The 18,177-nt window shown below is 43.2% G+C and overlaps 1 long non-coding RNA gene across 1 annotated transcript in view; it reads right to left on the reverse strand.

Moving 5' to 3' along the window:
• The window catches only part of LOC148147280 (uncharacterized), a 100,797-nt gene that overhangs the window by 16,924 nt on the left and 65,696 nt on the right, over positions 1-18,177 (reverse strand). The window contains exon 2 of the long non-coding RNA XR_015759847.1: positions 6,820-6,901. This is a non-coding gene — a long non-coding RNA (uncharacterized LOC148147280). The remainder of the gene's footprint in view (positions 1-6,819; positions 6,902-18,177) is intronic.

Below are 18,177 nucleotides of genomic sequence, written 5' to 3' on the forward strand. Positions count from 1 at the left end.
ACTGTTCTGCCATTCAATAGGATCACAGGTGATCTTTGAACTCAGTATCGTGCTCCCACTTTCTGCCCGTTCTCTTTGATCACTTTAGTCCAAAGAACTATATTTAACTCATTCTTGAAAATGTTCAATGTTTTGGAAGCAGATAGTCAATACAGCAGTTTCAAATCATGATATCCTTTATTCCTTCCCTGGTTAACATCTGGGAAAGACTTAAGGGAAGAATGAACAAATTATTGTCACCAAACACACCCAGCAATGGCTGCATTATAGTGAAATGATTAGATTCCCTCCAGTGAGGAAACAGGCCCTTCAGTCCAACAAGTCCACACGACCCTCCGAAGACCAACCCAACCAGTCCCATTTCCCTCTAACTAACACACCTAACACTATGGGCATTTACATGGCCAATTCACCTGGCCTACACATCTTTGGACTGTGGGAGGAAACCAGGGGACCCAGAGGGAACCCACACAGACACGGGGAGAACATCCAAACTTGTCACAAAAAGTCAAGGCTGGAATTGAACCTGGGACCCCAGTGCTGTGAGGCAGCAGTGCAAATCACTGAGCCACCGTGCCGCCCTTTTACGGAAGGAAATTGATGTGTCTTAACTGAGCCTCTGCCGCCCCCGAAACATCACCCCCTCCCATGTCCCCACCAGAAGGCAGTTTACTGTAACACATGAGCTGGGATCGGTTGCTTTGCTCGAAAGTGTGAGAGAGCTGGATTAACATCAGCTCACTTCAAGGCAGCTTCCATCACCCAATAAGGGTGGAACTGTAAGAATACTCTGAGTCTCATACTTTCTTGGATTAGCAGCCAAAAGTAACATGGAGATCATGTAAAAACAATACACCATGGACATTGTAAATCAGAAATCAGGGGGATCAGTGGACGGAGACGGAGATTTAATTGTTCAGGAACATGAACTGTAGTCAGAGTTTGGAGGAGTTTGAGGTTGGACAGTTTATAAGCAAGTGCAGAGCTGGAATGACAACATAGTGAGGGAAGGAAGAAGGAAGGGAAGAAGGGGGGAATGAGCAAAGTGATCAGGTCTACCATAAGATGGAAGGGTGGGAGCAAATTAGATGATGGTTCTCGCCAAAGGGAAGAGATAAAGGGCAATGATGAAAAGCTCTGAGTAGGACATGTGTCGGAAGGAGCCGATGCCAAATTTCACGTCTTCCTGCCTCAGGCAAGTCAATGCTCATTGGACCCCATGTTGATAGCACTTTAATTTCCTGATGCTTCACAATTTGCAGCTTTCAAATAGCCTAGTGTGAGCAAGATTACCACCAGCACCACATGATAACACTGATTTGTGTAACTGAAAGAAATCATTAACCCCATATGTTTCAGTACTAAATGTGTACAATAACCAATAAAGTTACAACAATTATAATAAAATTGCCTTTCCATATAACCCAGCTCCCTTACATGATCGGATTCAGTCAATGTGTCTCGCCAGTGCTTAGCATCACTGTTTTTTATCACTTACACTAAAGCAACCCCTTGAGAGTACCAAGATTGGTGACTCATCGCGCGAGTCTTTGTCACTGACCATGGTGCTGAAATCTCATTGGGATTTTAACCTCTATTAGGAAAAGAGTTGAACACCAGAACACCAAATCTGGAGGGGCTCCTGCCAATATTTTTTTTTTCTCCTTGCTGATGTTAATCCAGCTCTCTCACACTGTCGAGCAAAGAAACCAATCCCAGCCAATGTGTTATGGTCACTATGTCTTGTCATGTTAATTTAATTCTCACTCATGTTTGGGTTTAGAAACGCATCCTAGACAGTGCTGTGTTACTGACAGTACCGCATTTGATATTAGACCCACTTCCCTTCAGTCCAGTTAAGTACATTATCAGGGCCCACTGTTGGTTAGGGGCCAGAAATCCACCCTTCATTAGCATCATAATGGAATTATGTCGGGGTGACAAGATGGATTCTGACTTGACTGATGCCTTAACATTGTGTGTTTGCAAACAAGCCAAGAGACTCTTGCAAACCTGTCTTCCTGTAAAACGTGACTCTCAAACAAGTGACCATGTCAAGATTAGTTTGTATACTGCAATGAAAAAGCCAGTGGTTTGTGAATGACAAGGAAGAAAAAATGATTTGAGAAAATCTTGTCCAGTATAAGACAAAAGAACATGGATTGAAAAAACGAAAGTCAATAAAACTATGAATGCACTCAAGGCAGACTCCAGAGCACTCTACCTAACAGACCAGGTCAGATAGTTCTCTGAGGATTTTTGATTCCCATTTACAATTCTGAACAGTATCCAATATTTCTTTAGCCTCTAGTTACATAGAAACTCCGATTCAAAGCAAACAAGATCTATTTTTCACTTAGACACTCCTGTTAAGAATAACATTTTGCATTCAATTGGTCTTTCATCTAGAAGGTAAAAGATTAAGAAATTGGATGCAGACAATGAACGCCAACTGTGATACAAATGATGCACGTTTATCAGTCTTCATTTATTGGAATCCTTCCTGCTGGTCATCACAGATGGATTTTTTATAAAATCAATTAATCTTTGCTATTTATTTGAAGGTGTGGGGAATATATAACTGGGAGGGTGTGATAAATCCAAGAACATGTGTCTGTGACATTATCCTGCTGAACATGAGGGAGTTGAATTCAGATTGATTGGTGTCAGTTGTTTTCTGCCCACAACTGAAAATGTGAAAAAAAAAACAAAAGAAGAAAATGCACTCACACAGCAGCTTTCATGATATCAGGATGTCCCAAAGCACTTAGGCAATTAATGACTCCTTTGAAGCAATCATATGTGGACACTGCAGCAGCAAATTTGCAAGTAGTGAGGGTATGGATACAGGTTGAATCATAGAATCCCGACCAGCCCATCGAGTCTGTACCAATCTTCTGATGAGTATCCTACCCTAATTCCATAACACTGCATTTCCCATGGCTAATCTACCTAGCCTGCATATCCCTGGACACTATGGGAAATTTAGCATGGCCAATCAACATAGCCTGCACCTCTTTGGACTGTGGGAGGAAACCAGAGCATCCAGAGAAAACCATTGTAGACACAGGGAGAATGTGCAAGCTCCACACAGATCGAGGGTGAAATTGAATCCTGACTCTGTGAGGCAGCAGTGCTAACCACTGAATCACTGCACTGCCCAAAATATATGGCGAGCCCAACTGAATTTTGGATCAATTATAACACCCAGGATGTTGACAGTGGAGGATTCAGTAATGATAACAGTAATGAATGTCAAGGTTGTGCTCCTGGGTTCATAATCTAGTACCCTCCACAAAGGAACCTGAGATATGAGTTTCAAGTCATACTGCAACAATTGAGAATTTTAATATTTAAGTCATTAAAATAAATGTGAATTCAAGAGATAACATCGGTAACAATGACCATAAAAGCATCTGAGTATTATAAAAACATATCTTATTCACTAATGCTCTCTAAGGAAGGAAAATCAGCTTACTTGATATCCCCTAAAAGTGTCCCCAGATAAACAGCAATGGGAATGACTTGAAAGTAGCTTAATGAGCCTTTCAGTTACATTCAAGAGAAGAATAAATGGCTATGTCCTCAAGGGCAATTATGGGCAGGCAATAAATGCCGTGTTAATGAATTAAAATAGAGGGTTCCACACACAGCGAAGAGGTAATGGTCAGATAGTGTAATTTCTTTTGGGGAATGATGATCAGGTCATTGAATTTAACTCCACTATTCATTTCTACAGAAGGCTGCAGAGGCCAAATCATTGAGTGCACTTAAGACAGAGATAGTTAGGTTCTGGCCTGTCAGAGGGATCAAGGGTTACAAGGAGAAGGCATGAGAATGGGGTTGGGAAACCTGTCAAGCATGATTGAATGGCAGAGCAGACTTGATGGGCTGAATGGTCTAAAATCTGCTCCTATGTCTTACGGTCTTATGGTCTTTGATGTTCATATAACATGTGCCTATTTGCTAGAATGCAATAAACTCCAAGTAGGTGTTGTTTTATTAATGCACAGGAATGGGGGGGAGGAGTCACTGATTAGGCCAGCATTTATTGCCTATCCCAGAGGGCAGATAAAAATCAACCATATTGCTGCGAGTTTGGAGTCATGTGTAGACAAAGGAAAGATGGCAATTTCCTTCTCTAGAAGCATTAGTGAACCAGATAGGTTTTTCCAACAACAGACAATACTTTAATTGTCATCATCGTACTCTTTATGACAAATTTAAAAGAAAACTGAATTTAAATTCCAACCGCTACAATGTCAGGATTCGAACCAGAAAGTTACCTGGGCTTTTGGATGACTAGCCTGATGTTAACACCATGAGACCATTGCCACCCCACATTACTGCTCTCTTCTTATGAAGCAACCTAATGGTAACCACTATTAATTGTTGGAAAAACTAATTGAGCTCACTAATGTTGTTTAACAAAGGAAGGAAGGAAATCTGAAGCCCTTACTCGATCTGGTCTACATGTGACTCCAGATCCAAGAAATATGATTAATTCCTATATTGCCTGTACATGAACATCAATTAGCCACAAAACAACATGACCCTCTCTCACTAGTATCCTCACAAACGGATGAGGAAGGACACCACTTCCACTGGGACAACACATCCATCTAGGACAAGCCAAACAGAGACACACACGGGAATTCCTAGAAGCATGGCATTCCAACCGGAACTCTATCAACAAACACATTGACTAGGATTCCATTTACTACCCCCGGAGAAAAAGAACAGGAAATGACATCACCATAGGAAATGCTTTCACCACAGGAAATGACATCACTAACCCAAGTAAACTCAAACATATAAATAGAAAGCAGGCTACACCACAAAGTTCTTCATTCGGAGGCTCGCTGATGATGTTACCTAGTATGGTGATGAAATGTCTGAAAACAACCTTCCAGCTCAGCGAGCAAACCTACATCCAGAACCTCAACCTCAGCCACAAATCTTCTCAAAACCTATTGCCTCTAGGCAGTTAGGAATCAGTAATAAACGCTGACCCACCTGAAGACACCCACATCCCATACATGAATTTAAAAGAAAGGGAGAAAGATCAAAAACTGACATAGCTGGAAAATCTCTGCAGGTCTGACAGCACCTATGCAGAGGAAGCAGAACTGGATTGATGAAGAGTCAACTGACTTAAAATGTTCAGTCTGCTGTCTCTATGATGATACTGCCAGACATACTGATTTCTCCAGCAATTTCTGTTCTTCTTTCAGATTTCCAGCATCTGCAGTTCTTCACTTTTTTTTAAGGGGAGAAAGAGACTCTATAAATACTGATCACTAAAACCAAATTTCACTGCACCCAACAATTATCATTCCTCCCTTGGAGGAGTCAGCAATTCAAGCTCCTTCTGTGGCCCGTTCTTCAAATGCACAGAAATATCACTTAAATATTACAAAAACTGGTTCAGACCAAAACACTGGAAGTCTTCGAGAAGGGGGTTAGATATAGGTCTCAGGGATGAAATGATATCCAGTGAATGCAGAAGCAGGAAGGAGCAGTGGAGTAGCATAGTGGCTCAGTGGTTAGCACTGCTGCTTCATAGCCCTAGGGGCCTGGGTTTGATTCCAGCCTCGGGTGACTGTCTGTGTGGATTTTGGACATTTCCCCCCACACCGTCTGTGTGGATTTCCTGCGGGTGCTCTGGTTTCCTCCCACAGTCCAAAGATGTGCAGGAGAGGTGAATTGGTCATGCTAAATTGCCCACAATGTTCAGGATGTATAGGTGTATTAGTCAGGGGTAAATGCTGAGTAATAAGGTAGGGGAATGGGTCTGGGTGGATTATCCTTCGGAGGGTCAGTGTGGATTTGTTGGGCTGAAGGGCCTGTTTTGACACTGTAGGGCTTCTAGGATCCTAAAAGGAACAAAAAGAGAAGTTGCTCAGGAAACTCAGCAGATCTGTGGAGAGAAAGTGGAAAAGCAATAATATGCTCAGGAGAAAGAAAGGTTGATAACGGGAACCTTTCATTTGCCTAACTGTAATTCTCTCTGGACTCCAGCTTCATCTATTTGCCTGCCCCTACCAACCACTCCCCACCTCCACCCACTCCCATCCCTATATCTTCAGCACACGTAATATCCTTTCCAAGCTACTATCAGCTCTGAACGGTCACTTGACTTGAAACATTAACTCTACTTTCTTGCTCAACAGATGTTGCTGCTTCTCTCCAGCAATTTCTGCTTTTGTTTCAGATTTCCATCATTTGTAGTCCTTTGTTTTATTTGATGATTGGCCATGATCATATTAAATGGCAGAACAGGCTCAAAGGGCAGAGTGGCCTACCTCTGTTCCTACTTTCTGTATTTCCAAATTGCTCTGAAAAGTTCCCTGCACTCTGTGTTAATATATGCAGTGCACGCAACATCATTTACTGGGCCAGTAAACTAAAAAGGCAAGCAATTTTTTGTTAATGATTGAATGAGGTCAATAGGGTTAGTGAAATAAGGGAGCAGTCGGATATTAGTTGCTTATGTGGTAATGAGAAAGAAGGTTTTATTCAGACGATGTTAATTTTTATTCAGTCATCCTCTTGTATCTCTGTATATTTAATGTATTTCTCTAGAAGCCTTACTGGACTCTGGGCAGGTCCAGTCTCGCAAAACCGACAATATACTCCAGAGTATTTTAATTAACAACAGATTAAATTCACCCCTGTCGTTTGCTGGGTCAATTTGTGCTGTCACAAATGAGGATGAAGATAAAGCACAAAAGCTGATATATTTTCTCAAAGGCAGATGATGTATGGACAAGTACCAATTACTTAAGGTACTGAGCATGCACTGAGATAGACACTGACCTTTCACTTTCACTGAGAATTGAGATCCAATCCAAGATTTGACCAATGTTCTCAAGAATTGAGCATAATTCTGGTCTCCATACTGAAAAAGAAAACAGGATTTAAAGGCAGTGGTGAAGCTACAAGAAGATTAACGGGAATCACAGCTGAACTGAGATAATAACTATCGGTAATGATCGAGCAGCTCAAAGAGAAAGCTGAGGGGTGAACGAGTTGCTCGGAATTATAGAAGGTTTGATAGCATAGGTGTGAAAAGATATCTTTGCATGTCAGGGAATTCAAAATTATGACTCATAATCATATGAAGCGGACTTATCAGTTTAATAAAGTTAACATTATAAGTTTAATAAAAGAGGCAGTGAGGTGGTGGTAGTATCACTCGACAATGTAATCCAAATTGTTGGGCTAATTTTCTGAGGTCATGAGTTCGAAACCAATCATGACAAAAGGTGAAATTTGAATTCAATACAACTCTGGACAAAATCGAGCCTAATGTTTAGATCCTGTTGAATGCTGCTAAAAGAAAGGTAAATTGTGAAATATTGCATGGTTAGTATAATTGTACAATTTTGAGACCACTCTGGTAACAGAGAGATTTGATTTCTAAGGTGCCACCTCCAGTGTAACCTATGTCCTTGTTTGAAATAGTCTAATTGGATCTTTTATGTCCACTGGGAAAACTGGGTTCATCATCACATCTGAAAGACGGCATCTCAGACAATGCAACACGCCCTCAGTCCTGTACTGAAATGGCAATGCTAATTTTTTGTGCTCAATTGTGCTTTATGGTTGAACAGTCACTGAAGGTTGGCGTGCAGGTGCTGTGTAATGACATGTCGGCCTTAATAGTGAAAAGATTTGAGTATCGGAGTAAGGATGTCTTGCTGCAGTTATACAGTGTATTGAGAGGCCACGCCTTGAGTATTTCTGTGCAGTTTTGATCTCTTAGTCTAAGGAGGAACATTCTTGCTATTGAGGGAGTCCAGTGAAGGTTCACCAGACTAATTCCCAGAATAACAGAACAGAGATATGAAGAAAGACTAGGCCTGTACTCACTGGAATTTAGCAGAATGAGGGTGGGGGGATCTCATAGAAACATTTAAAATCCTGATGGTACTGGACAGGCTAGATGCAGCAAGAATGTTCCTGATGTTGAGAAGCCTAGGACTGGTGGTTACAGTCAAAGACTAAGGGGTAAACCATTCAGGACTGAGATTAGGAAGAATTTCTTCACTCAGAGAGTTGTAAAACTTTGGAATTCTCTCCCACAGAAAGCTGTTGGGGTTAGTTTGTTAGATATATTCAAGAGGGAGCTGGATGTGGCCCTTGCAGCAAAAGGGATCAAGGCATACGGAGAGAAACTGGGAGTGGGATAGTGAGATTGCATGATCAACCATGATCATATTGGATAGTGGGGCAGGCTCAAAGGGCCTACTCCTGCCCCTGCTTTTTTTGTCCCAATTTTCTATTAATCGCAAGTCAGCACTGTGTGACCCAGGTCAAAGGCAAAGTGTCACAGTTAAGGGACAGAACTTGTTTCACACAGCAGGAAATATCTTTTTTTCTTTGCATAATGCTGTACTCAATGCTAATTTATTACCTACTCAGACAAGCACGTGGAGACTCCAAAACACAATATAGGATTGTGCTAAAATGTCAACCTTCATTTCACACTCTAGTTCTGAAGTGTCGATAGAACCAACAATATCCTGACTTACCAGTGTAAGTGTATCAAATTGATCCAAGCATACAGAAATGGGATTATAACAACTTGCATTTATACGGTTCCATTTATTATAATAGAGTCTGAGAAGCTTAACTAAGACTCACACTCACACTAGTCCTTCTTGCTGGTGTTATTCTAAGCTACTGATGCCAAGTGGGATAAAATCCTCACACAAAGTTTTTAGCAAAAGTTCACCTCAATCTGGATAACCAATCAATGTGTTTATTATAGATTACTTAATAGCTAGTTGTAATAGATCTGGGAAATGTGAGGCATAAGTCTCAGGTTAAGACTGACTATACATTACTGTCAATGAAACTTTCTCATACTGACTTGGTAACAAATACAGGACTGGTTAACACTGACAATAAGCTGTCCTGACGGGGAAACAAAGCATAGACTGGGTGACTGCTTCACAGAACACCTATGTTCTGCCCGCAAAAAAGACCCTGAGCTTCCGGTTGCCTGCCACTTCCATACACCGCCCTATTTCCTGGTTAACATTTCTATCTCAGGCTTACTGCAGTGCTCCAGCGAATTACACCGCAAGCTGGAAGAACAGCACCTCATTTTCCACTTGGGAACCCTGTAGCCTTCTGGATTCAATATCAAATTCAATAATTTTAGGGTTTGAACTCTCCAAGTCTGAGCCCCCATCCCCACACACCAGGCCTCATTCTCAGATAGTCTGCTATTATACACAACCGTTGTTAGCCATTCATAGTGTCCATTAACAGCTATTCCCCTTCCCAGACAGATCGTTACCCACTCCTTTGTCTGTCTAACTGTTGTTTTTTTCTCTTTGGGCTCTATTCCATCGATTGTTTTCTCCTTACCCTCTCCTCCCACCCTACCTTCTGCATAAGAATCAACACTTTCCTAGCGACAATCAGTTCTGAGGAGGGTCACTGGACTCAAAATGTTGACTCTGCTTTCTCTCCACAGATGCTGCCAGACCTTCAGAGGTTTTTTTTTGCAATTTCTGTTTTTGTTTATGCATTTAAACATGGTGCATTTTACCTCTATCCTGTCCATATCCCTCTACTCCCTGCCTATTCATACATTTGTCAAGATGTCTGTGAAATGTTGATGTTGATATTGTAGCCACTTGCCTAACCTCGTCTGGGCAAAGCATTCCAGGCATTTATCACCCTCTACAGAAAAAGAAACCCGCCTCTTAAATCTCCATTAAACTTACCACTCTTACTTGAACCTATGTCCCCGAGTAAGTGACATTGCTAAACATGTCTTAAACATATTTCAAAAGTTCCAAGGTCGATCTGCTACATTCAATAATGTAGCCAAGGAAGGCAAAATTGGCTTATAGTTATTGGCTTGGTCGAAGGAAGATCTCAAAGAAAAGGAAGCAATTCCAGATCCTAGTGAGCTGAATACATGGCTGCCAGTAAGGGGACACATTGAGTGATACTGTAGATCAAGTAGATACTGTTGTCAGAATACAGAGTAGTCGAAGGCTTATAGAATAGAAGAAAAAAAATATCAGAGTTGGTCAAAACTCTGGAAGAATTTGAAAACAGATGAAAATTTTCAATTGTTAAATATTTTTGATGATGTCATGTTAGGGCAGCAAAAACAGGGCAGAACAGTATCCATGAGAAATTATGGTACAAGGATGGAAGAGATTGCAAGGTGGGAAACTTTCCAACAAGACCTGAGCAGATAAGAGTGTAAATAAGCAATGACTGTCTCACAGAGAGTTCCAGGACAAGAAGGATGAAGTCAACTGTGTCAAAGGCTGCAATTCAAGAAGCATCTAAAGAACACAGTCAGAGAGAATGTTATTTTAACTTGAGTAATGCTCTGGGAAGGACAGGGAAGTGAATGGCTGGTTTCAATATGAAATTATATGAAATTAGACATAGATTTCAGAGGTGTGTAAAGACCACATTTTTAAAAAAAATTCTGCACTTCTCATTGCGGACTGATATGAGAAAATGACTACTTTAAAAGCCAATGTGATTAGAGGTTGATGCATATTTTAAAAGCAAGTAAGCTAACACTCACTGTCAGCACCATTTCGACTTTAAGTCGAGTACTGGTGAATGCATGATTGCAGTGCAACTCATTGTTCTTGCTGCACTGCCATCTCCAAGGTTGATGCATGGCAGCAATCTCTGGAAATAGGAGTCAACACATTTGCAAGCTAACCAGCATGCATGCATGCACAGATTCCCTGTGCAATGGCACAGCATAGAGCAAACACGAGCTATGTCACACAAACAACAATGTATTACCTATCAGTGTGGGAAGGGGGAAGAGATAAGCTGTTCTTAGTGGTTTTCATGATTTGGAGATGTCAGTGCTGGACTGGGGTGTACAAAGTTAAAAATCACACAACACCAGGTTATAGTCCAACAGGTTTAATTGGAAGCATTATCTTTTAGAGTGCTGCTCCTTAATCGGGTGGTTGATGATAGAGCAGCGCTCCGAAAGCTAGTGTTTCCAATTAAACCTGTTGAACTATAACCTGGTGTTGTGTGATTTTTAACTTAGTAGTTTTAATTGAGTGGAATATGTTGATGGATACATCGGGAGAGCTCCCCATTATCCCTTGAAGTGATGGACTGGGATCTTTATGCCCATTTTCACCGAACTGAACGTTAGCAGCTCCAACAGTGCAGCTCTCCCTCAGCCTCCCTCAAGGGAAGGCAATGGCCTAGTGTCCTATTGCTGGATTGTTAATCCAGAGACCAAGCTAATGTTCTGGGGACCTGGGTTTGAATCCTGCCACGGCAGATGGTGGAACTTGAATTTATTAAAAATCTGGAATTGAGTGTAATGATGACCTTGAATCAGTGGTTGATAGTTGGAAGAAACCTATCTGGTTCACTAATGTCCTCGAGGGAAGGATGCTGCTACCCTTACCTAGTCTGGCCTACATGTGACTGCAGACCCCACAGCGATGTGGTTGATTCTTGAATGTGGAATATTGTGTGCAGTTTTGGTCTCTTTTTTCTGAGGAAGGATGCTCTCGTTCTCAAAGGAGTGCAGCCAAAGTTTACCAGACTGATTCCGGGGATGGCGGGACTGAGAGATGAGAAGAGATTAACTAGGTTAGGATGGTTTTCGCTGGGGTTAAGATGAGTGAGGGGGGATGGGGTGGTCTCCTAGAGATGTGTAAAATTTTAACAGGACGAGATAGGGTAGATGCAGGGGGAGATGTTCCTGATGGTGGGTGCATCCAGAACCAGGGGTCACAATCTGAGGATTTGGGGTGGAATAATCCCAGAACTTCTTTTAATTTACGTTCTCAAGATAGCTCAGTTTTTTAAACACTAGGTGTGAAGTCTGTCTGTGTCCCAATGCTATGCCAGACTGACAAATCCGCTGCATAATTTTGCAGAGTTTTAAACTGACATAGCATTGGGACACAGACAGACTTCCCACTTATTGTTTAAAAAGCTGAGCTATCTTGGGAATGTAATTTAAAAAAAGTTCTGGGATTTACATATCAAAGAACAGAAACCAGCATATCCCATTATAAAAGATGGAAGTTTTAATCTAAGATTGTTTACTGTATCACATCTTCATGACACTGGACTCCTCTGGCTATAAATTCTGTGAGTATAATCTTAACCTCTATAACCACCTGATGAAGGAGCGGCGCTCTGAAAGTTAAAGCTTCCTGTTGGACTATAATCTGGTGTTGTGTGATTTTTAACTTTGTCCATCCCGGCTCCTCCAAGTCATGGAAACGGGGGTGAGAGTTCTACACACCAACAATTCACAGCCTACAACAGTTTTGTGTGCTCGGGCATCAGGGAGTAGGAGATGGATTTAAAACCGTATGGATCTGTTCCACACTGGGTCCACGTTCATCAACTGAGCCATCAGCTGGGCATGATCCAAATTCTGTTCAATAAGAGACTTGATTAACACACTGCATAAAGCAACAACTGCAATCTGATAAGAGAGAGACAGAAAAAATTGGCCTCAGTTATCAAACCCCAGGCTGACTCACAAAGCACTACATGAATGAAGCTTTTTGTGGTTTTCAACAGTCCTTGTCTGTCATTACAGAACTAGTCATTATCTGTACTCAAGTGAACACAAGTGCAAGCCATTGCAATAAACAACAAAAACTAAAGGCCCCCAGTGACCATCCTGAAGAAAACATCTTTGATCCTAGCCAAGAGAGTTGTTATTCTGACTGAGAGCGTGACCCGTACTGCTAGTTGGCAAATACAATCTAATCCCTCCCCCTCCCCCAAACTCCCCAGAGAAATACTTTCATCATCCACAGCACTGAAGTGAGCTTTTTCTCATTCTCTGTGACTCATCGGGCAACACCACTTAAGTCTTGTCACACGTACCCAGCGGAGCATTGTGTTTGGTTCTTTATTTCGAGTACCGCATCTAAGGAAAGGTCTTTGACGAATGTACAAGCAAGGAATTAGAGTAGACCACTCAGCCCTTACAGTCAAGATTACATTAGTGCTGGAAAAGCACAGCAGGTCAGGCAGCATCTGAGGAGTAGGAAAATTGACATTTTGGGCAAAAGCCCTTCATCAGGAATCTGCCACTCAGCCCCGACAGTCTGCTCCACCATTTTCTAAGATCATGATGTGATTTTAATTTCAACTCTCCATTCCCCAATTACCTTTCAACACCTTGGCAATCAAGAACTCAACATCATTGGTGTTGCCTCGCAGATGAGATGACTCCCTGCACTCTCAGGGTGAGTTTGTAGGTGGCTGTACAGACTGATGGGGCTACCACAGGCTCTGTTACACTTGGGGCAAGTGGTGGTCATGGGAACGTGGTGGGTGGGGTGTGGGTGTGGCAGAGCACTTCTTTCCCTGTTTCCCTTGGCTTCCGCTTTTTCCCAATGGCAAGTCTTGAGGAGCTCTAACGACTTTGGACAGTTATGGGCCAGTGATTCCCAGGTATCAATGGGAATGCTGCATTTCGCCCAGTCAGGCCTTAAGGGTATCCCTGAAGCACTTCCTCTGTCCAGGTGGGGCTCGCTTGCCACTTCGGAACTGGAGGTAGTGCACCTACTTGGGGAGTCTCGTGTCGGTCATACGGACGACATGCACTGCCCATCGCTGCCGATCAAGATGGAGTCAGTGCCTCAATGCTGGCTTGATCAAGAACTAGCTATTTAACAGGTGCCGGGGAGTGATGTAGCACACAATTGGGACAGAGAGGCTTACATCATGAGGTACAGTTTTACTGAGGCGTTGTGCTGTTTCAAGCCTAATAGATTAATGAATAAGAGCCAAAAGAACTGTGCACACTGGAAATCAGAAACTGAAAAGCAAATTGCTGGAAATCTCAGCCAGTATCTGTGAAGCCAAATCAGAGTTAACATTTCCATGGCAGTGACCCTTCCTCAGAACCTCAATCTCTGTTTTCTGTTCTGTTTATATCTTGTTTTTCTTTACTTTCCCCCACACTACTCACTGCACAGCAGTAGTGCTTATCTTTTTTTCCCCACAATACCATTATTGTGTGTAGTTTATGTGCAGTCACTCAGTAAAGACACCATGTGCAAAAATCTTTACTCAATATTTCCACGACCAGGAAAACACCCATGTGGCCAGTGGACCAGTAACAAGCAAAGCCTGATTCAGGCAATACTTACACAACTCATTGTTTTTTATAAGACATTGGTCTAATTGAGGTGCTTCAGAATATTAAAGAAGTAATCATTTGGCAATAAGAAGTTTGAGCATTGCTGAAAATATGATACTTCTTTGAAGCTTTTCTTGTTGTTATTCTTGCTGCTATTCTTGCAAATTGTCCTGATGAATGCAAAACACAAAATGCATCTTATTTTCAGCAATATACAAGATTAAAAGGAATTAATAAATTAGACAGAATGAAACTAATTCTCTAGTTTGCGTCTAAAGTTGGGTCATTGTCTTAAAATTAGAAAGGAGCAGTTCAGGGATGGTCTTGGGAAATACTTCTCAATACAAGGCTGAATGAAAATGTCAGAGTCCCTCCCCGCAAAAGCATTTGAGGTTTGGGTTAGTTGAAAATGTAAAAAAACTGAGCTTGATGGATTTATAACAAAAATAGGAATTGCTGGGAAAATTCAGCAGGTCTGGCAGCATCTGAGGAAATAAGGCAATGTTTCAGGTAATGTTTCAGGTCCAGTGGCCCTATTTCAGAATGGTTCTAATTATTCTCAAATAGTGAAACCTAACAGCATTACCTGGTGTAGTTTGATCACTGTCTGATGCATTGCTATCCTAATCTATTTTCACTTTTAGTCTGGATACAATTTTGCAACCTAAGTGTCCCATCATTGATCAGTATGTGACTTTGAAAAGTGATAAAAGTGGATGGTGATGGAGAATGAAAGGGAGAATGGCACCATTTAGACAGTTTTACCAATGGGCCAGCACAGAGAGACAAAGTGGCATCCTGCTCTCTAGTCTTTTTTCAATCTATAATTAACCAGTGACTTTTTTTTTGTTTTTCATTCTTCATTTTGTAATGGGATGTGGGCACCGCTAGCAAGGCCAGCATTTGTCCCTATTTGCCTTTGCACTGAGTAATTTGATGGGCCATTTCAGTAGGCAAGTAAATATTGAGCACATTGCTGTAACTTTGGAGTCATATGTAGGCCAAACCAGGTAAGAAAGGCAGATTTTCTTCACTGAAGAACATTAGAAGAATTCAAATTAGAATTAAGCTTTATTGTGACATGTACTCAGGTGGCATGGTGGCTCAGTGGTTAACACTGTTGCCTCACAATGCCAGAGACCTGTGTTCGATTCCAGCCTCGGGTGACTGTGTGTGTGGATTTCCTCCAGGTGCTCTGGTTTCCTCCTGCAGTCCAAGATGTGCAGGTTAGGTGAATTGGCCATGCTAAATTGCCCATGGTATTCAGGGATATGTGGGTTAGGTGCATTCACTTAGATTACTCACAGTGTGGAAACAGGCCCTTCGGGCCAACAAGTCCACACTGACGCGCAACCCACCCATACCCCTAACATAACACTACGGGCAATTTAGCATGGCCAATTCACCTGACATGCATATCGTTGGACGGTGGGAGGAAACCGGAGCACCTGGAGGAAACCCACGCAGACAAGGGGAGAACGCATTAGTCAGGGGTAAGTGTGGGATAATGAGGAATGGGTTTGGGTGGGATACTCTTCAGAGGGTCAGTGTGGACTTGTTGGGCTGAAGGGCCTGTTTCCACATTGTAGGGGTTCGAAGAATTTACAGGAGTACAGTGAAAAGTGTACAATGTCAACACACATAGCATTATCTCAGGTATAAAATACCTAGTTGCAAAGCTTAGACACAAGATAGATTAGGGACAAGAATAGAGAAATAAAGAAAAAAATCTAAAAGTCTACGTTATAGTTCTTTGTGGTATAAATCAGGGAAATAATGGAATAACATTAAAATATAAAAGCATTACAATCCTTTGATATCCTGCAGTCAGTCCACACTGGGGGATTTCCCCCACACTGGACTGACCCCAGCTGGACTCACAAGCTGCTGACCACCATCTGTGATAGGCTGACCACACCGGACCCAACCCAACAGCCACCGTGTTCCATTCTGGGCCCACTGACCACTGGCTATCTTGTTCCATCCCGGCCTGCTGACCGCCCTGTTCTGTCCTATCCCACTGACCTCTGGCTATCCTATCCCACTGTGACCTACCGACCACCCTGTTCTGCACTGGCCCACCTAGCACTGGCCATTTCACTCTGTCCTGGCCTGCTGACTGCTGGCCATCCTGTTCCACCCCAGCTTGCTGAACCTTAGAGGATTAGATAGGGTGGACAGGGAGAGCCTTTTTCCAAGTATTGTGACGGCGAGCATGAGGGGACATAGCTTTAAACTGAGGGGTGATAGATATAGGACAGCTGCCAGAGGTAGTTTCTTTACTCAGAGAGTAGTAAGGGTATGGAATGCTTAGCCTGCAACGGTAGTAGATTCGCCAAGTTTAAGTGCATTTAAGTCGTCATTGGACAAGCATATGGACGTACATAGAATAGTGTAGGTTAGATGGGCTTCAGATTGGTATGACTGGTCGGCGCAACATCAAGGGCCGAAGGGCTTGTACTGCGCAGTAATGTTCTATGTACTATGTCCTGCTCTGTCCTGTCCCAATAATCGCTGGCTGTCCTATTCTGTCCTGGCACACTGACCTCTGGCCATCTCACTGCATCTTCGCACACTGAACAGTGGCCATCCAACAGCATCCTGGAACACTGATATCTGGCCATCCCACTCTGTTCTGACACATTGACCACTGGCCATCGCACTGTATCCTGGAGCACTGACCATTGGCCATCTCACTGCATCCTCACACACTGACCACTGGCCATCCCACTTCATCCTGACACACTGACCACTGGCCGTCTCACTGTATCCTGAAACACTGACCACTGGCCATCTCACTGCATCCTCACACACTGACCACTGGCCATTCCACTCAATCCTGGCACAGTGACCACTGGCCATTCCACTGCATCCTGGCACACTGACCACTGGCCATCTCACTGCATCCTCACACACTGACCACTGGCCATTCCACTCAATCCTGGCACAGTGACCACTGGCCATCTGACTCAATCCTGGCACAGTGACCACTGGCTATCTCACTGCATCCTTACACACTGACCACTGGCCATCCCATTCAATCCTGGCACAGTGACCACTGGCCATTCCACTGCATCCTGGCACACTGACCACTGGCCATCTCATTGCATCCAGGTACACTGACCTCTGACCATTCCACTCCATCCTCACACACTGACCACTGGCCATCCCACTCCATCCTCAGACACTGACCACTGGCCATCCCACTCCATCCTGGTACAATGACCTCTGGCCATCCCACTGCATCCTGGCACACTAACCACTGGCCATCTCACTGCATCCTGGCACACTGACCTCTGGCCATCCCACTGCATCCTCACACACTGACCACTGGCCATTCCCCTCCATCCTGGTACACTGACCACTGGCCATCCCACTGCATCCTGGCACACTGACCACTGGTCATCCCACTGCATCCTGGCACACTGACCACTGGCTATCTCACTGCATCCTGGCACACTGACCACTGGCCATCCCATTGCATCCTCACACACTGACCACTGGCCATCCCACAACATCTTGGCACACTGACCACTGGACATCCCACTCCATCCTGACAGGTGCACTCTGGCCATCTCACTGCATTCTGGCAGACTGACCTCTGGCCATCCCACTGCATCCTCATACACTGACCATTCCACTGCATCCTCACACACTAACCACTGGCCATCTCATACGACCATAAGACATAGGAGTGGAAGTAAGGCCATTCGGCCCATCGAGTCCACTCCGCCATTCAATCATGGCTGATGGGCATTTCAACTCCACTTACCCGCATTCTCCCCGTAGCCCTTAATTCCTTGTGACATCAAGAATTTATCAATCTCTGCCTTGAAGACATTTAGCATCCCGGCCTCCACTGCACTCCGCGGCAATGAATTCCATAGGCCCACCATCCTCTGGCTGAAGAAATGTCTCCGCATTTCTGTTCTGAATTTAACCCCTCTAATTCTAAGGCTGTGTCCACGGGTCCTAGTCTCCTCGCCTAACGGAAACAATTTCCTCGTGTCCACCCTTTCCAAGCCATGTATTAT

Source organism: Chiloscyllium plagiosum, unplaced genomic scaffold (genome assembly GCF_037043375.1).
Source record: "Chiloscyllium plagiosum isolate Xiang-an unplaced genomic scaffold, Cpla_swu_hap1 HiC_scaffold_17, whole genome shotgun sequence".
Taxonomy (NCBI): domain Eukaryota; kingdom Metazoa; phylum Chordata; class Chondrichthyes; order Orectolobiformes; family Hemiscylliidae; genus Chiloscyllium; species Chiloscyllium plagiosum.